Genomic DNA, 21478 nt, shown 5'->3' with positions numbered 1-21478 from the left:
GTTACATCCTAAAACATCAAAATCAATAAGTAATAGGCTATTTTCTACCCAGGTTCTGAGGCCACATTACACATAAGCACCATTCACAGTTTTCGCAGGGCATCAGTATTATCTGAAGACCTCCTGTGATTTATAAATGACCTCCCCACATCAGTATTTCATGTGATGCATTCGCACTGCATTATTTTACTCACTAACTTCCAGGATGTGATGGCAAGGGTTTGCGTACAGTTTGTATATCCTATACTTGTATTGCGTTTAATGATATATGATCATACAAGAGTTTTGTTGATAAATTAACAAACGGGAGATTTAAGGATACCTCCCAGCACCTGAAATAATACCAAAACACTTCAGATCAGCCTCAATTATTAGCAAACAGTGTATTAAACCTTGAAAAATTATTTATGAGCCCACCAAATGCCAGAGATGGCGATTCGCACGGGCTTAAGATCACAGACAACCTATGCACTAATACAAATGACTAGAGGTCCCCAGGTAATACTAATTTCGTGCGAATAGTGCTCAGGGCACATCAAGCGATCTCTAACAAAACAATAGTGACGCATAGAACAAAAATGTTTTACTACCATAAGATTGCTGCACCATTCTGTAAAAATAAACTTTAACCCCACATTCTTATATCGGAATCCGAAGGAAGGTTATGCTGCGACTGTATTCTTCCAGAACCAGGTATTGCACAATATTTAGCTAACGTTTAATGGCATGTTTGTTTATTGCTTGCTCGCTTTATGTGGTTCCGCGCCACGGGTTCTGTCATGCGCGAACCAGTGGGCGGGGCTAGAGAAGTAGTCGTTGATATTTTTCTATGAAGGTGGTTTTTAACCTCCGTGTTTAACCTCGTTCGCTGGGCATGGTGTCAATAACAGATGTAATCTCAGTAGCAAGTTAACAGTTCTGACACTTATGTGATGTTCGCATGAATACGATTCCCTCTTATTTAACAAAAGCTCTGGTTAAAATTGTGATTTTAATTCATGCCTCCTTTAAGTGTGATTTATTGACCAAAAAACGAACAAAACACCCAAAAAATGAATTTCACGGATGGCATCATTTATTTCTTTTTATAAACATTTGGATAAATATAGAGATAATCTTGTTATGAGGATTTTGGGGGCGCAATAATTGTGTAGTGAAAATTGGTTATCATGACAGCCCTATTAGGTATTACAGATGGTTTCATCAGACGCACATGCATGACACAAAGTTAACTTTCGGTCTGTCTATTGGCTGGGAAACATCTGATTTTGTATTTAATTTACTATTCATTTATATAAAAAATGTATTGTAAAGTATATTAATTGTATTAATTAATATAATTATTGATTCTTTGCGGAGGTCTACTGAAAGTTAAGTTTGGCCTAAATAATGTTTGCTTATGTTGTTGCCGCTAAAACCGAGTTGACTTCTTGGCTGGAACAGGGTGTTTTATACACTGCAGTTTGTCTGTATAAACAATGCATGTAGTTAAATGGTTTGCAACATTCTTGAGTGAGACATCAAAGCATTGCATGTCTATTTGGCTTTTACAGAGAGCTTGTTTCTTTTCTTTAGTTCAAGTGAATGGACATCCCATCATGACGCATTCATTCCCTCCATGCAGAAAGAAAGCATGTATCTGTATACTGAATATCAAAAGTATCATGTTTTTTGGCAAGAACTCATTCAATTGTTGAGTGGATTAATGAGCATTGTTATTGAGCATAATACCATGAGGCAGGAACACACAGTTTCAGCGAGCAGTGGCTTTCTGCCATCAGTGCCGTGACACATATTCAACAGGGACAAGTTATGGCTAAGTCATCGCCAACTGCTTAACGTTTGGCACGCATCTACTGCTCTATCATCCGCACGTGTGGTCTTATGTCCGAACAGACCTTGAGTTTGGTGGTCTGTGGGGGTCTTCCGCACATCTGCCAAAATGATTTTCATTAAGCACACAGCTGAGTGTTGGGCTAGAACTTGGAGAGAGCAAGCGTTTAATCTATTTTTGGCTAGTTTTATTCTAGTTTTTCTTTGGGGGGGGCTCTTCGGCAGCATGTTGATGTCGATTTTTTCCAGAGATGAATTAGCTTGCTGTAGTGTTATGTCCTTTGATGTTGTAGGTCAACAAAATTTCAAGCAAGGGCAAAAAGCAATTCCAGATTTGATTCAGATTGGAGCCGTTCCCCCTTTGATCGTTACTAGCCAATGTCTTATATTACACTAAAGATTACATCAGTTATGTGATGTGATCTGTGCATCCAAACCACATTTAAAGCCTAAACATGAGCAAGTGGCAAAACAAACAAGTTAAACCATTTTAAATAGGCTTCCTGAAGGAAAAAAATAATGTGTCTGCCTTCTTCCTATTGGATGCTCTCTCATAAACCGGTTTTTATTCAGCTGGTTTTACATTGGACAGCAAGAACAGGTCTAGGAAGCATTTGTGGATCATGTTCTATAGTTTTGCCTCATACCTTGAAAATGCTCTCGTGCCTTTTTTCGGTTGCTTTATAATCACTGTCACATTTTGTTTGCGTGTTTGCACACAAAATCTTGGCACATGAACCATGACTTTCTTGTTATGCAAGATACACTATTGTAGCCTGCTTGTTGCTTTTCAGTTACACATAAAAGGAAATTTCCCTATGAGAAAATGAGAGCCATCCATTGCTCAACAGCACGCACTCCTCTGTTTTTTTTCATATATCATAAATAAACAAAATCTTGATGAAACAACTTAAAGATGTTTGATTTCAACCCGATTTAAAAAACATAACCTATGAAAAATGTCAGCTTGAGTCTACTTCAAAGAGAACAATTATTCTGTGAAAGGTTACATTTAAAGGTCCAGTGTGTAATTTTTTGGAGGATTCTGTTGACAGAAATGCAATATAAGATAAATAACTATGTCTTCAGAGGTGTATAAAGACCCTACATAATGAAGCATTATGTTTTTATTACCTTAGAAGGAGCTATTTCTATTGTTTTGCATTAAAAATTTAGGTGAGTGAAAAGGGCACACTGTTGTTGTCTATGTCAATGTGAAGTGAAACAACAGGTAAAACAAGAAGTGTTATTTAAAACTATAGACACAAACCACTTGAGAGAGAAGTTATTCATATTTGGGAATTTCCCCTAGTATCACGCATTTAAATATAAACTATGTAAAAAGTGCTTGTCTGTCACAAGTTCACATTAGCTGTGATATCAGTTAGCCATCACATCCCTTAACCATCACTGCCATGAACAGATATTCCCACGTTCCTGATGCATCACTGAACCCATGGTGTGTAACCTCTTTTCCCATCATTCTTTTCTATGTCACCTGCTTATTTTCAACAAGGGCGCTTTTCCCATTCATCATACGTTCTGCTTTTATCCTTTAGCGGCATGGGAGAAGGATTAGACCACTTTAGAAATAGTGGTCCTCTCTTTCACTGGGAGTCCGCTGGATGGATGAATTTAACTTTAAAGTTTACCTCCATCCCAACTGACAAGACACATCCTTACACCCCTGCCCATTTTTTTCATAAGAAAGGACCCGAGTTTTAGTATCGTTTCGTATCAATCAATGGGGTCAGAATGGTGTATCTGTATGACTTCAGGCTTGTATTGTAGCCTACCTCCTGCATTCACGGCAATGTGTCTCTGCAAAAATGTATTCAAGTGACATGTTTACTTGCCAGTAAGTGATAAATGATCAAGTGTGTAGCATCACACTTTCGCTTACAACACACATTCTCCTCTGGTGACGGCCTACATTAGAAGCTCTTGTTAGTAATCATTTAGCAGAATTGTGGGTGTGATGCATTGCATGCGGCTATTTAGATGTGTACAAGGAATTGTGTCAGACAGAGCGGATATGGACCACCCTCATTATACCTTAAACTAGCATTCCGTTTATAACATTACACTTATAGCAAGATTAAAATAGTGCTATCTCTACAGTTGGGTATAACGCACAGACAGTCAGCCGGTTGTTAAACCAAAATAAATAACTAAATCTAAATACCAAATAAAGAGAAAACTAAATTTGCTTGTGTACTATTTCAAGATGGTCCTTTTGGATTAGTCTGCAAAGTTGTGACTCCAAAAGTTTCAATATGTCAACGTTTTTCTTTTTTGTTGTTGTTCTGGTCTACTGGGTCTTTTGTAAAAAGCGTTGTATAGACCCTTTCATTTTGCAATTCAAACATCAGCTTTCAACCATTCCCTATAATAACAAGACTAAAGTTACGAGTTTGAGTTTAGACTAAAGGCAACTGATTTAAACGGACAGATTACGAAGTGTTCTCGATCAATATCAACATCAACATTCTACAAGGCTTTCTAGGTGAGGGGAGGTTAGACTTGTTTAGATGGGGAGAGGTTGTGTGAGATAGAGATCTATTTAAGGTTTGAGGTATGGAGTTATAACCTGACAGCCTGGAGCTCTCGCTGCCCTGAGCGCTCTCAGTAGTGGAATGACAGAGATGGATGTGGCTGCACTGCAGTGCTAACGTCCTCAGCCTCAGGGTCAGTGCAAAGCAGGGGAACAATCCCATCAACCTCTCCTAAAGGAATAGCACCCCTTAAACTGACTGGCATTTGCAAAGCCAGGAGCCCCACGTACTGAAATAGAAAAAGGGCCCTAAAGATAAACAAAACTGCCACAATTACAGATTTGTGAACCTCGTAGCCACAAGAATATAGATCGCATTGGCTTTTATATTCTTGCTTATTTACTTTTATGATGTTGATTATTATTGTGTGATCTTTGTATATGACATCAATAGGCATATTCTGATTAAATAAATGGTATTAGGTGTTGAAATATCCCAGTGAAAGATATGTTTTGAAATTCCATAATGCATATACATCTGGAAGTGATCAACCTGAAGTACATTCAGAGATTACCGTTTGAAACAGAAAGTTAAAACATGCACATGTCAGGTCAGCATATTTTCACAAACCATTTTGTAGCAATTTGCAAATCCACAATTTGCATATAAATAAATCCATTAGAACACAAGAGGCCAGTTGTTTTCTTGATGTTTTGAGATAAGTACTGTAGGTACGCTTGTTCTGTTATCAACTTTGCTGAATGACTTTATCATTCACATCTTCCCGGAGGTAATTGTGGAGTTCAAATAATGGGCATGATGTTTTAAACAGAACACGAACAAGCATTTAATATCTTTATTCAAAGATAAATTCTGGAATGTTTTTATCCCCTGGATGTGTGTAAAATGTGGACAGAATCAACCGTTGGGTTCTCAATTTCAACCATTTTAGGTCGCATAGTTTAATAAGAACTTTTAATTAGTTTATCAGTTTATATTTATTTTCGTTAATAATTTAGTGCCTCAAATCAATTTATTTTTGATTATTTACAGTTAAATAATAATATTTAATTTGATTTGATTTCAATAAACAGAAATGTTTTAATGGTTTTAGTTAACTATAATAATCAATGAGCGCAAAAAAGAAACATCCAAGACCGATTAAAAAAAAAAGTGTGCCTTCGAGTGCATTCAGTCCGTACATGTGCGTGCAAATAATGGTGTGAAACCCAAAGAAAAGAATGTATGGTGATGCAACAGGCACCTGTTGCTACAATGACTGTGAACTGTGACACTTTTGATGAATCTCAAAGAGAATGTTTATCTGATGGAGGTGATCACGGTTTAGACGCATGATTACTAGTAAAAAAGACGTGATTTTATCCCAAATTACAAACCCTTCAATGTCTGTGCTTCGATTTCATTGGTCAGCTACATTATAGCACTGAAAGGCCACTTGTGTGGTCAAGGTTTGATTCGACTGGCATAAACAATGTCGAAATAATCCCACTCTCCCCACTAGTCGCACCTCTAGCAGCTCTTGTTTTTCTTGAAATCATATAGCTGTATCTCGCTTTTATAAATGTGATCAAACTAAATTTTCTTCGAAGATATGACATATGCAATACTACTGTATAGGCACTCAAGATTGATATGAGATTGGTGTTCTTTGTGTTCTTTTTGAAGACTTTCCTGAATTCGGTATGAATACGTGTTTAATACTGCAAAATACTGTACATGTCTGCAAATATCTTCAATTGTTGCGTATACTAAGCTGCAAGCGAACACATTTGGAAACGACTTTACAGCAAGCTGTCTCTTTAATACTGCGTATATGGTAATATATGCATGTTGCTGCTGATTGGGTTGACAATCTTGACACACCCACCAAACAAGAGAAAGCATATCTCAAACCCCATTGCAAACCGTTCCAAGGAAACACGTCATTCAAACCCATAGCAAAACGTTTCGCACACGTTTGAGCATGAACGTGCCCCTGGTTTGTGAAAAAAATTAACGCACAAAAAAGACATACTGAAGCCCCGCCCCTAACGTCACTGGCACGATAGCCAATCATACTAATATGTATGAATGAGATCGTACAAATTCATAATATTTAGCAAAATGTGCCACAGCGCAAAACACTTACATTTTTGAAATGAGATTCTGTAATACGTATTATATTATAAGAGTTTTAAAAGCACTTCAAGAATTTTTTTCGGAAAGTCTTAACTACATCTGAAAAGCATGAGATAAATTTTATATAATTTCCCGATAGAATTCTTCATATTTTGGCAACGCTGCGGCACAACACTCGCAGATTTCAATTGATTTCGAATAATTAAATGATTTTTATAAGTCCTTGTGAGTCAAATCTGTCTATAGTACAAGGAGGCTGAATTGTGATTAGGGGTTGAAACACAGTTTCTCAAGAAGTTATTCAGACAGTGTTTCTGTGTCCTGGTCCTGATTGAACAGCGCTAGGAGACACTTTTAATCAGTGGACGTTAAATAGAATGTTGAGGTGAAAAAGGCTGCAAATCTTGGCAAAGAAAATACGTTTTCAAGGTGTGATACAAATCTAGTTTCAAGGGATTATCTGAGGTCATCTCTGTAATTCCTGGGTATTTTTAGAGGTTTTTACAGCTGCGGTATTCGTTACATCTCACTGTGCTGTTGAAAGCTATCACATGTTGTTGCTAAATCTTGAATGGAAACAGGAAACACACATTCATAGTGGTCATATATTTACCCAAGCTTGTTATTGTTTTTGTTTGTTCATTTGTTTGTTATGTCAGTAGTCAACATGTTAGCTAGTTGCTGCGATCAAGGTTTTTAGACAAAAGACAGAAAGCCAATTATATATCATTTTGCATAAATAATAATAATCATAATCTATGTCTTTTATGTATCATACAATAAGTTCTGATATCGAATTGATTTTTCAAACATGTGGTTGTTCGCTCTAAATTTATGCCAGTGTTAAAGGTCCAGTGTCTAAGATTTAGCAATTTACATTTACGGATTTGGCAGACGCTTTTATCCAAAGCGACTTACATTGCATTATCCTATACATTTATACATAAGTATTTGCAATCCCCTGGGATCGAACCCACAACGCAGTGCTCTTATCACTAAGCTACAGGGAAGCAACCAACAGCTTTCCTGTTGGTTTCTGTTACCAACAGCTCACTCCACCGCGTCCCCTTTCCCTTTCGAAGCACTACGGTGGCTGACACAGGACCAATATGTCATCATGTTGTCACTTCTTTGCCAAAGGAGATCAGTATCAAGCATATAGCATCAGCTCTGGCAAGCCATGTTAGTCAAGCTTGCTCAGTTTACGACATCAGGTGCAGTTTATCAGTGTCAACCAATAGTGAAACAACACATACCAGACTGTGTCTCATTTTAGTTGCCTTCTTATAGCACTCACATGTTTTAATCATGCCACTCTCAAAAAAAAACACCACCATCCCCAACTTCTCATCATCTGGTAACATCGACCAGGTAAACTTTAATTTCATCCTGTATGAATCCTGATTTTTACAGGTGTGGATCCTCCAGATTAGATGATGTCCCTTTAGTATATTAATTTTTCATATCACATTCATAGTGCATTGGGGAGATATATCCCTGTTTTGAAAATTGATCAATGTCAATGTGCGGGGATATTATTGCTGCTGCACTCCTGCTCTGTTTGTGCAAGGCTGCATGGACAGGCATAGAGTTTGGCCAGAAAAGTTTCATTCTGCCAACCTTAAATATTGCTATTGTTCAAATCTTTTACGATAGTGGTGCTGACAAAATTTCCCATTTAGGGCTGTATCTTCCCCAGTCTGGTCGCTCAAAAAACATGCAACTGCAATTCTGTTCAGTGCCACTAGTGCTGCATAAATGACAAACTTCGCCTTCAACTTAAAGATAAAAGTACACTGAGGGATAAAAATGGAAAGTGATCTGATTTCTATTGGTTGTCTAGCATATGACGGATGATGTTGCCATGGTTCCTTGAACTTGCCTTTTTGGTGGATCCCCAAACGTTAGTAATTACGTTCCCATCTGTCCTTCCTCACCATCCACCATTCATCATCATCGCAACAATTCCATTAGTTCCCTCTGCATTAGGAGCATGCTTGTGTAATTGGACAGAAGCAGAGAGATGAGAGCAGGCCTGCACTCTAACTGTGTTTGACAGGGTTAATCTCTCAAAACTTGTTGTTGTTCTGTTTTCTGTTGTCGGAAATCAAACAGAGCTCACGATTCGACGCCTACTGCTGATTCTTTCTCAAGGCCTCCTGGAAATGGAGCAAAAGGTTACCCAGGCTGCATGGCAAAGACCCTCGCTGAGCATCCATCACAAAGGCTACAATTAAGCATTTCCCAAACACACACAGTTTGTTATAACCAAAGTCAGTAATATCAGGAAGCAAACTATGCTTTTTAAAGGGAGTGGTTTGACATTTTGAATCAGATAAGAATAGGCAAAGCATACTCTTGAGATCAAAATGTTGGGCCAGAGCTACACTTACAAAAAAGTTGTTTCGTATAACTTCTTTCTTACAGCAACCTATAAAACACTTTCTAGTTTTAATGCGAAGCCCTGAGATTCATGATCCCAGTGACTTAACTGCTGAGACCAATAACATGTTGCGAACATTTTGACGACTTGCTATAAAAGGTTTTTCTTCTTTTTTCCAGACACACTGCCTGAAGTCTTTAGTATTGTTAACTCTATTGGGGCTTTTGTGTACCACAGTCTCCGTTGGACAAGAGTCATACCTTAAATAAGACAAACTTCAACATTTATTTTGAAAAGCTTATAACATTTCATTAGGGCTACTGTGTCACTGTTCTGAAGACTTATGACTACATGTATTGTGAGTTAATTTCAGGTAACGAAAGAAGAAGAGTCATTTTACATAACATGGACAAGATGAAACATGAGGTGTCCGATGGGAATGTTTCTGTCATTGAGTTGTTAGGATGCAAACATAACCTTTAACCTATTAATGAACACAATGAGGAGGCTTATTGTCTTCATCATACTGCTATATACATGCTGATACTCTTTCAGTCCCTGTTGGTTCCCCTATTTATTGTCTTTTAAGATTTTTTTACCACCAGGACTTTCCTATGAAACTTGATCTCTTGTGATCAGATCTAACTACCCAAATCGAACTTCCTCAAAACATTTACACTCTTATATAATGCTTCTGAAAACCTTACAGGCGATTGATCAGCTGACCAGTGCAATGCAAGTCATCACTCTGTTTTGTTGAGTTTCGGCAGACATTCCACAATGTGAAGTGAGCACATTAGAACAGAGGGCCTTTGAGAATATTTTGCATAACATACATTAATGCTGTCTGTAGGGAAGTGTCTCATTTGATTTGCTGCACTAGCCCCAGGGCATCAGACTCAAGTTTACATAGTTTACAGTAAACTGATAAAGTTACATAAGGTTGACCCAAGGCCAAACAGGTAACTATAATAAAGTACGCAAAAAAATGACTGAATGATGATATGTATTTAATTTATTTGGAATATTAAACTACCTGTCAGAATGATTTGTTTTGAGCAGTTGCTATGTGGGAATATCAGACCTTGAAGCAACTTATCGCCGCTTTCTTTGGCCAAGGCCCGCCCAAGAGGCCATATGACTGACAGGTAAAGCAACCAATCACGTTTTGTTTTGTTGCGCGTCATGTTTAGTGTTTCCAGAAAAGTTAAGCCAACGGTCTGTGGGCATGATGTCTGAGGCTGAGACTAGGGGGACATGATCCCCTCATGATCCCCTCAGTGACCCGATCCGTCTCCCTCACTGTCCCTACGAAAGGCAACAAACATCGGTAAAACTGAGAATTGATTAGGGTTTTTTGCTATGTACATTAAGGCCGAAGTATGGTCCGTCCATCCGCAAGACGCAATTTTCATCACACCCCGTCCAATTTTTTGAGACCGCGCGGACGTACCGCATACAACAGCGCACGTGCGAAAAAAGTGTACCTGTCCACTAGGGGTCAATACACACACAGAAAGTTAGCAGTGTGCCATTGTCGAAAGAAGAATGATACAAAACCAACACGCTGAAACTAAGAACAGTAAGCTAAGAAGCATATCCTTCTGCATACTGTTTGGTTGTTGTTCTTGTTGTCCTGCTGTTTGTTTGGATTGTTTGCAATGGCAAATTACTTCCTCAATCATTAATTTGCAGTTAAAAACACATTATACACCACTTACATGCTTTAAAGGTAAAATTGTTACTTTTTCCTGTCAATCCATGTTGATTTTGTCCATAAAGTATGCACTGTTGCTTTAATTGAGAGCGAACAGCGCCGCAAAAATAGACGCGTGCCGCCGTAAGTGGTCGCGAACAGACCCCTGCTCCATAATTATATTGCCGTCACTGCTTCAGAATCGGGTCGGGGCAGAAACAGGCTGACACACGATAATAATGTCCCGGTCACAATTACTTTGTACCCACGTTCTCACTACATGCTGTTCTGTTGTCAATAAACACACAAGATGGTGCTGCCACCGACGTTTACGTTCTCTCTGTGCTCTCTGTGTGCTGCTGCTAGCCTGCCCTGACTCCTGACCACGCCCCGTGTGTCCTATGAGGAGCTGTAAGCTGACTCAATTGTGCCTGTACAAGCGGTAACCATTGTGATCAAATGCCATCGTCTATGACTGTTCTGATGATTTTTCTGGTCTGAAAAAATTGACTGCAATGAAGAGACAAAAAAAAACCAAACAATGAAAGTATCCTATGCCTGTTGACTTTTCCAAGATGTGGCAGATTACTTTTGTTATTTTTTTGTATAGCTAGTCTTTTGCACTTAGCAAACATAGCTAAACGTGTAGAGCATGACTATGCAATTAGGTGAGTGGACAGAGGCAAATAGCGAATTAACACAGAAAGAATGGTTGGCTCAATCAAACAATTTATCGTCAATGTTTTATCTGGACTTGCAAGACTATATTAAGGTCCTGGCATAACAATTTCCTCTAGCCCAATGTACTGTATAAGTTGACAGAGGCAAATTTACTGATTTATGTTTAAATAAAACATATTTTGCAGAAGGTAAGGCATGAAGTTTTGATGTGTGATTGGCATACTAGACAAATAACAGTTTGATCATGCGTTTGCTAGTGTTAATCAGGTAGGCTTCCTTCATTATTGTTTATCCATAATATCAAATAAGAATCCTCCAGTGGCTTTTTAGTGCAAACCATTAGCCCAATAAATAATAAATAAAATAATTTGCTGACAGCTTGAACCCCCAGTTAAAAAATCCCATCTGGTCTAACCGCCATACTTTACCAATATTTAGCCTTCATTATTAGATCATCCACAGGGATTTACATACATTGCAAAATGTTTACATACACACAAATATCATGATGTCGTAATATATGTATATAGGCTACTTACCACCTTTGTAGCAGAGTTACACAACCACTTTATATTACACTGGTTCAGGCGGCAAAATGTGGACAGGATTCCGGTCAGAGAATCGGTGATTGGAGAAGAGATTCTTCACAACGATATTTCTCTGTCTTTGGGTTGTTATCTGCACCAATTTTTCTAGGCAATGATCTGTAATAATGTTCTAAATGAACAACAAAGAAACATAAATACAACCATATTCCGAGAACCATTAAAACTGAGATAATTAACAAATATATGCAAATAAATGCAAATACTGAGTAGACAAGTCTGCGCCCTTAACATTAATAGTAACCCAACCAGTGCAGATAAGAATTATGTAGTGGGGCAATAACACGTTATTGTAAACATGTGGGTAATGCAGCATAACAGCAGGTGCTAATGCTAATGCTAATAGAATATCACAAATCTGGTTAAAAGGTCGGAAACATATATCAAACAGTTAACAGAGTGACAGATACGTCTTGGTTACGTATGTAACCTCAGTTCCCTGATGGAGGGAACGAGACGTTGTGTCGAGAACGACAGATGGGGTTCGCCCTTGAGAACCAATCAACTCTGACTACTATAGAAAAAGGCCAATGAAATTTGGCGAATGCAATTTGCATGCCGGGCTCCGCCCCCGGAAATCCGGTATAAAAGGAGGCCGGCGTGCAGCATTCACTTACCTTTGTTCTGAAGAGCCTGAGACCTCTCAAACTGCAGCAGAATACGATACGTGTTCGTGGCATAAGGGACACAACGTCTCGTTCCCTCCATCAGGGAACTGAGGTTACATACGTAACCAAGACGTTCCCTTTCTGTCGGTCTCTCGACGTTGTGTCGAGAACGACAGATGGGGTTGCCTATGGAAAACGCCACAACGCTGTATCGCGTCACAATCTCTAGCGAAGCGACGGTAACAAGCCTGGGCGTGTCATCTCGAAGCTTTCGTGAGACTGTAACCTTCCAGTGTGGTGGTCGGGGGGTTCCAGAGCTTTCTTGGAGAAAGATGGGTACAGCCCTGACCGGTAACTTTCACGGACGGGGCCTTAGCTCTCTATAGGCGAGAGGCCGTCCAGATCAGTTTACACCGGGTAAGCGCGACTCTTAATCAGAGAAGCGCTACAGAGGCCACCTCCTACCCGTGGGGAGGAATATGGTGGATATAGGTATGGTCTCGTCCTTGGAGGAGAACGCATGGAACGTGCGGACTGAGTAGTTAACCGCGAGGTGGAGGCCCACCTGGGGAAGCTCATGGGTTACCAGGAGTGGGAACCATTCTCATGAGGATACATCAGACGGAACAGCCCACGGAGGGGGTGTTACAGACGTCCGGTAGCACTAGGTCCGGTTAGAGCTATCTGTGATAGCTCACATGGTATCCCGGCCTAAGGGGGAAGGCTGCTCTGCCCAGCCAGCCCCCAGGGGGTGCTTGTTTGGTGATGGATGGAATGCCTATTCTTAACCAGTGTCTGGGTAAGAAGGGAGGCTGGTGAGGTACCAGTTTCTTAGCGATGTGTTCGGGTAAGAAGAAAAGGTAAATAGCACACTGACCCAACCTGTTAGAGGGTGGAAAGGTGCTTTCGCAGGCATACGCCCCCCCGGATGCCAGTCCTACATGTCGCCACGCAGGACGTGGGCTGACACCGGGTTTACGCGAAGGTTGTTAACCCTTGCGAAGGTGTTTGGGCATAGCCCAACCCGCAGCTCTACAGATGTCTGCTAGAGAGGCGCTTCTGCCAGTGTCCAGGAGGTGGCTAAACTCCGTGTGGAGTGAGCCCTCACTGCCAATGGGCATGGGAGATTCTGAGATCGGAATGCCGTCGTAACGGCGTCCACGACCCAGTGCGCCAGCCTCTGTTTGGAGACAGCCTTCCCCTTCTGCTGTCCTCCAACAGACACGGAGCTGGTCAGAGCTTCAGAGCTCTGCGTGCGGTCCAGTACGTACTGGACACAACACTAATCGGGTTGGGTCTTCCTCCCCTATGGGGAGCGCCTGCAAGTTCACCACTTGGCCCCGGAGGGAGTAGTGGGAACTTCTTGGGCACGCATCCGGGCCTGGGTCTCAAGATAACGTGAGAGTTTCCAGGGCCGAGTTTAAGGCAATCCAGGGACACGGAGGATGCTCGGTGGTCCCCTACCCTGTTGAAGGAAGTGAGCGCCGTCAGGAGGGCCGTCTTACTCTATGAGGAAGATCGGAACCTCAGAGGGGCTCTTTGGGGGGCCCTGAGGCTCCCCAGGACCACTTAGGGTCCCAAGAGGGTATGGAGCGAAGATGAGGCGGATTCCGCCCTCTCGCTGCTTAGGAACCTGGTGACCAGGTCGTGTTGCCCTAGAAACTTTCCACCGACTGAGTCGTGATGAGTGGCAATAGCGACTACATACACTTTCAGTGTGGAAGGGAGATGTTAGTCTCCAGTCTCGTGAGGAGGGGAACACAATCCTGATCAAGCACCTCAGTGGGTCTTTCTCGTTGAGAAAGACACCAGGACGAGAAGAGGCACCGTCTAGAGGCGTGTAACCGCCTAGTAGATGGGGCCCTAGCCTGGGTGATGGTCTCAGCCGTATAGGGGGAGTAGCCATCTTAGGATCTTCTCGTCCCGTCTAGAGACCAGACATGGGTGTTCCAGAGGTCTGATCTGGGATGCCAGAACGTGTCCTTCCCCTGAGAGAGCAGGTCCTCTGTCAGGGGAATGGTTCAGGGGGAGTCGCTGTCCAGAGCATCGGCTCTGAGGCCAAGTGCGGTTAGACCGGTGTGGTGTAACCAATAACACTTGGTGCTCCTGCTCCCTGACCTTGCACAGAGTCTGTACAAGAAGGCTCCTGGGGGGGGAAGGTGTGCTTCCGCCCATCCCGCGGCCAGCTGTGCGCAAGGATATCCGTGCCGAGGGCAGGGACTATCAAGCGGGCAAATGGTGGTGTTACGGGAGGTGAACAGGTTTTACCTGGGCCTACCCGAACAGCCTCCAAATGAGCTGGACTGCACGGGGGTGGAGTCGCCACTCTCCACGAGGCATAAACTGGCGAGAAAGCACGTCGGCTGTCTAGTTCAGTTTGCCCGGGGTGTGTGGCCTGCAGGGAACGAGTCACCTGTTGACTCCACCGGAGGAGGCGTCGAGCAAGTTGTGTTTAGCTGCTGTGTGCGAACGCCACCCTGACGATCTGTATTCGCTACAGCTATAGTGCTGTCCTCGGAACAGCACGTGCATGTCTCGCACGAGAGGCCGTAGCCTGCTCAGTGCAAGTAGCATAGCCCACAACTCTTGGCAATTGATATGCCAGCGCAGGCGGGGGTTCGTCCAACACCCCACCTGCGTGCTCGTTGCACACTACACCGCACCCCTGCAGGGAGACTTCAGTCGTCACCACGACCTGCCTCATAACCTGCTCAAAGGGACCTGAGTCCGTCGAAAAAGTCATAAAGACTAGGGGTTATGGTGCGTCGGCAGCAGGGCGGCATCACCATGCGCCTGCTGCCGGTGTGCCACGCTCTCCTCGGAACTCGACTCTGAAACCAGTGTTGGAGCGGTGTCATGTGCATCAACTCGAGGGGTATTAACCCGCGAGGACGCCATGTGTCCCAGGAGCCTCTGAATTGTTTCAGGGGGACCGCTGTCTGCCTAAAATGTTCATTTCAGACAGTTCAACACTGGTTGGGCACAACTGCGGACAGGTGTGCCGACATGGTGACAGAGCTGAGTTCCATACCGAGAAAGAGGATGCTCTGCACTGGGGAGAGCTTGCCCCTCTCTTGGTTGACCTGGAGTCCCAATCGACCAAGGTGCCGGAGCACCAGGTCCCTTTGTGTACATAACAGATCTCGCGAGTGTGCTAAGATAGGCCAGTCGCTGAGATAGTTTAGTACCCGCTCGCCTTCCTCCTCTCAGGGAGAAAGGGCGGTCAGGGACAGACCGAAAGGGAGGACTCTGTACTGATATGCCCGCCTCTCGCACGCGAACCGTGGGAACGGCCGGTGTCGAGGAGGATCGAGACATGAAAGTAAGCGTCCTTCAGGTCGATTGCCACGAACCAATCCTGACACCTCATAGATGTCAGGACGCGCCTCTGTGTGAGCACCCTGAATGGCAGCTTGTGAAGGTGCTCTGTTCAGGGTACGCAGCCTTTGGGGGCAACCCGCCGTCTTTCTTGGGAACGATGAAGTGTGGGTGGTGACCCACTGAACATCTTGGTTTTGAGGGACGAACTCGATGCCTGTTTTGCCAGAAGGGTGGTGACCTCTACCCGAAGTACGGAGGCGTCCCTGCCTCTGACAGAGGGAGAGATGATGCCCCGAAACTTGGGTGAGTCTCTGGCGAACTGGATCGAGTAACCAAGACGGACCGCCCTCATTAGCCAGCGAGACAGTGTGGGCAGCTCTCGAGCTCCCAGGGACTGTGACAGGGTGACCAAGGGGACGGTCTGCTTCATCATTCCCACGGGGGGTGGTTCGTCGGCTGGCGGAGCTAACCATGTCGCGGGGAGTCCCCGGAGGGAAGGTTTTTGCTCCGCCTGCTTACCTGCCTGGCGGGACAACGGCACGCACTGTCGGTTTGAGAGTGGTGACGGCTGTCGTATGTGTACGACCTCACGCCTCGCCAGGGTGTGAGGTCGGTTCGCCGAGCACAGTCCAGTGGAGTGTGCGATCGGCTGCAAGTAAACCCGGGGAGAACAGAAAACTCACTGAGTAAGTGGGCGCCAAGCCCTAACAAGGGCCCGGCTTTGGTGACGAGGCAGGAGTCGTCCCGTACCGACCGATCAGAGCCGTGGCTGTGAAGGTTCGGGCCCGATGTTGTTCTCCCTGGGGTCTTCCCGTCAGTGTCCCTTCTCACGAGGAGGTTGCTGACGGGGTGGAGGTTTCCCCCTCGACCTCTGCTTCCGGGGTGCCGCCTGTGGGGGCACAGGAACCGGAGCCGATGTCGAAAGGGTCCTGGGTTGCAGGGAAGCAGACGTCACGTGAGATCTCGGAGGCCTGTAGGCGGCCGAGTCGCGGCGTGAAAAAAATGTGGTTAATTGCCACTGTCTGCTTCGCCGTCAAAAAACTGCTGAGCGCAGTCCTCGACGGTGTTACCAACAACCCACCCTGCGAGATGAGTGCATCAAGAAAGCGGACTTCCTTGCTGTCACTCTTCTGCACAAGGTATAGCCGGGGGTGTCTCTCCTGGACCACTACCGTGGACATCGTCCGACCCAGGGCCCGTGCCGCCGCCTTAGTCGCCCGTAGAGCGCTGTCAGCGGTGGCACGGAGATCCTGCATTATACCCGGGTCGGCCTTACCCTCGTGGAGCCCTCTCAACGCCCTGGCCTGGCGGACCTGCAGGATGGCCAAGGCATAGAGAGAGGAGGCAGCCTGGCCCGCAACATCGCAAGCTTTCGACACCAGTGATGTCGAAGTCTTACGTGCTTTGGACGGTAGGAGTGGTCGATCCCCCCCCAGGTGGTAGCCGTCCGCGGCACAGGTGCACCGCAGGCGGACGTTCCACCCGGGGGATCTCGACGCAGTCCTTGGCTGCCTCACCATCGAGGGAAGTAAGGGAGCCGGAGCTGGTTTCACTGGAACGGTCCGTGAGTGGAGCGTTCCAAGTTTTACACAGCTCCTCATGCACCTCCGGGAAAAACATGGCACCCGGGGTGGGCGCGGTTTGCACCGCGCACCGACCTCGGGAACCACGCATCCCCGGGTTAGCACGGATGACATCACTTCTGCTTCCTCCTGAACTCGACCGCTGGGGGTGGAGTTTGGATTCGGCAGAGTCGGATGCCAGTCTCCCTCCGATGCTGCGAGCGACATCTCATCTACGTCACACATCGTTTCCGAGTGTGTGCGTGAGGATCCGGACGGTATGCCACCGCCGGTTGGGGAACGTTCAGAAGAGCGAATCGGGGTGCGTTCGGCCAGTGAGCACTTGGCTGGCGGGTTTACGTTCGCAGAGTTCCCCGTATCACTAACGCTGCTAACGTGGGTGGTCATCGGGGCCGTAGCCACAGATGTCACAGCCCGGGTAGCAGACGAAATGGTGGCTGGTTCCCGTAGGAAGACAGCCACCCGTGACCGCAACTTCTGAATGACAATCTGCCCGCAGTGCAGGCAGATGTGTCAACGAACGCTGCTTCAGTGTGCTGGACGCCCAGACACCTAATGCAGCGATCGTGTCCATCCCCCTCCTCGATGAGGGTGCCGCACCCAAGAGAACAGCGGGACATGCCGCGCTGGAGAATGCTCAGTCAGTCCTGAAAAGGACTTTTAGAAAAAATCTCTAACACCTCCGGAACCGCCGAGACGCCCAGGGGAAGGTCGCTGCAGGAAGGGACGATCCGCTGTAACACGTCGTAGCACCAGCGTGTAGTTGTAGAGGATTGAATCCTGAGTTGTACTCATGAGCGATGGCTCTGAAGAACAAAAGGTAAGTGAATGCTGCACGCCGGCCTCCTTTTATACCGGATTTCCGGGGGCGGAGCCCGGCATGCAAATTGCATTCGCCAAATTTCATTGGCCTTTTTCTATAGTAGTCAGAGTTGATTGGTTCTCAAGGGCGAACCCCATCTGTCGTTCTCGACACAACGTCGAGAGACCGACAGAAAGGGAACTGCTGTGTGTCCATTTACCTGCTCTGCGTAACTGTAATGCTGTTGTTTAATAAGCACGTGTCTGCTGCTCTTCATGTTCGCGCCTTGGCGGCAGAGAAGCAGCGCGAGCGGGGCGGAAATTGTTAAAATGAAGCGCGTTTGTCGCTAGAAAAGATATGAGAGGATAGAGCGGCAAACGATCAATTACATTATTGTTCTTTAGAGCGCGTCTGATGTGATTCTCCGTTGTGTAAAAGAGGCTCAATGAAAATAGTCAAAAGTTTTAAATGTGTATATGTCTCGCGGTCATGGTAGAATGAAGCTAAGGTCCGGCGGTCCTCCAATTGAGGATGACTGTAACTAGGTGAACATACACATGTACAGATTTACTTTAAAACGGCCGTAACACACGGAGTTTCTGCCAATCTCATATTCTATCTTCGAAGAGTATTTAGTTTGATCACATTTATAAAAGATAGATACAGCTTTACGATTTTTTCCGAAAACATATACGGCGCGTGCGGGGGGAGGGGTAGGCTGAACCAAATCACGTGCGCACCCATTGTCAACAAAACACAGACACCAGTTTCACTCACCGCATTCGGCTATGTCCGGCATGTTTTAGCGCCATATATCAGTTTCAAACGATCTCCAAATCCAACGTTATATCCACCGTTTTTATAACATTTATCACCCAAATGCAGTGAACAAACAAACACCTGAATTATACAGAGCACGAACAAAGGTGCAGAGAAGTTTTGTGAATCCGGCTTGTTTGTGTGCGAATTATGGAAGAATCTGATTGACTGAGGTGTGGTAGTGTGTGCTGCTTGCATATGACAGTGAGTTACATTATGCAAGGAAATGTCTTAATATTGTTGCTGCTGGTCCAGGAAAGCATTGTTGCAATCATGTGGTGTAAATCCTGTATGATGAAGGATGTGTGCAGGTGTTGATATTGTCCTTCAAGGTTGTGTTCATAGTTTGTAACCTGTCAATGTAATCCTGTATAAAACCGATCTGTTTCCTACACATAGTACCCTATAATTCAAAAGTTTTTGTGCGCATGTGTGTGTATGGGGGGGGGGGGGCAGAGATCCACAAGACACTTGTGCGCAGGGGCCTTTGGATTCTTAATCCGTGCCTTCACATAAGAATGAAATGATACTGAAAAAGGATACAAAAGCTGTCACTGGGGCTGTACCATTCTACAAAGTAAGTAGAAAAATAGAAAATACGTTGATAAATTGTTTATATTAGTATTTTTTAAAGGGTAAAGTCTTTAATAATTACAATATTACAAAGATTCTGTTGTGATCAATATTGTGTCAACATCTTTAACTCAAAACACAATCACAGCAGTGTGTGACGCTGCAGATATTTATTTTGTCTCGCCCTTATACTTCAACACCATGCAATCTGATTCTTTCAAACCTGTGCCCAAACCACATAAAAATGTGGGAAGGACTGAATTTCCTCAAAGAATGCCAAAGCCCACATAATGTAAAAGCTTTTCACAGGGGTCACGTAAATATTTGCGAGAAACAAAAGCATTATTCCAAAACATTCCAACTTTCAATTCCAACAAACATCTCCCTATATGAAAAAGTAAATTCATTTAAAACCAGTTTCACATAGCAGACACCACAATCTGCAATCAAAAGATACATATTTCAATATGAACTTCTTCCCAGACTAAATTGTCTAAACTGTACTATCCAAATTATTTCATACTTCAACACTCTTAAAGTTTGTCAATAATCGTGTCTATTTAGAAATTTGGAGAGAAGCTTTTGAGATAAATTGCTATTTAACCTGTGGGCAATCAAACTGTCTTGGGTCCTGGTTCTTCACATAGGAAAGGCTTGCTCTCTCCACAAGAATACAATGTTTTCACCCATCATTTCTCCTCTAAAGAGAGGCCGATAACCATCCAGCCAGGTAGACCTTTTGCTACCATAACTATAAAAATACAGAGCTGTGCTTAGTAATTTGAAAGATCTCTGCCAGGTAGTAAGTTCAATATCGGCACTTCATAAAACACTTAAGACATTTACTCTTACCACTAAAAGCAAAGAAACAGCAGAAAGTTTTGTGTGAAAGAAGTGACACTAGTAACTTCACACGGACTCATTAATGTCTCTTTCATTAGGCTGTAAAACAACTCACACATAGATCGTAAAGAGCAAGGTCCATTCCTGTGTTGTATGTTAAGCGCTCAAGAAGCATCCCAGACATTGGCAGCCGGGTGCGGTTCCCATGTACGGTCCCTGGTGTATATACCAGAAAGGGCAAGCCATTACCTGCAAAACCAGAAGGACCTACCAACACTCATGTGATTTCTCAGATAACTGGCATACTTGAGTGTAATGCTAGAAGCTGAAGGTAGTTTGGGCAAATAATGCCAAATCTTTTATGGCACATAGACTCCAAAGTCTTTAGGAATCTTGACCGTAAGAATTGTTTGATTGTGGTCAAAATATTATACTTACAGGAATTTTTGTGCTTATGAATATATTTGGAAGAATGTTAGCAACTGACATTTCTGTCATTGACACCATAGTCTAAATAAAATATATATTTATAATGCTGTTCTGTTGAACACAAAGTGAGAATTTTGAAGAATTGAGGAAAGCAAAACCATTCTAGGGAACCTTTGACTACTTTGTATTTTTCCAACTATAGTAGTCAATGATGTCCCAGAAATGTCAGTTGCTAACATTTTTCCAAATATACTTCTTTGGGTTCAACAGAACAAAGAAATTTATACAAAATATACATTTTTGGGGTGGAGTATCCCTTTAAAGTATGTTAAAGTATGATGATATTATAAAGCACAACAACAGATGAAAATGAGAAATGCACTCTGAAATAACAAAAGTATAATGAAAGTGAGCATTAATTAATTTCACAATATTTCATTATTGTATTTCTACACAATCTGAACCAAATCTGACTTGTTTATATAAACATAAACTGACAGAAATGAAACTTTGACTGTATTGTTAGTAATTTCAGTTTAGAGTAAAACCTTATGAAAATGTTAAAAAATATATTTTGAAAGGACAATTTAATTAAATAGAAATGAACACTTTATTTAACCGTAAAGAAATTATATAGTGGAACTGTCAATCAATAGGTTAACAAATGA

The 21478-nt window shown here is 43.5% G+C and overlaps 1 long non-coding RNA gene across 1 annotated transcript; it reads right to left on the bottom strand.

Moving 5' to 3' along the window:
- Positions 1–7924: 7924 nt before the first annotated feature.
- LOC130427737 (uncharacterized) lies at positions 7925–20599 on the bottom strand. Its single transcript, XR_008907342.1, has 3 exons — positions 20497–20599; positions 11767–11944; positions 7925–8626 (listed from the first exon to the last, which is right to left on the bottom strand). It is a non-coding gene; the product is annotated as an uncharacterized LOC130427737 (long non-coding RNA).
- Positions 20600–21478: the final 879 nt, after the last annotated feature.

Source organism: Triplophysa dalaica, chromosome 8, assembly GCF_015846415.1.
Source record: "Triplophysa dalaica isolate WHDGS20190420 chromosome 8, ASM1584641v1, whole genome shotgun sequence".
Lineage (NCBI taxonomy): Eukaryota > Metazoa > Chordata > Actinopteri > Cypriniformes > Nemacheilidae > Triplophysa > Triplophysa dalaica.
The sequence above is the reverse complement of the archived record's forward strand: the minus strand, read 5'-3'. Positions and strand labels throughout refer to the sequence as shown.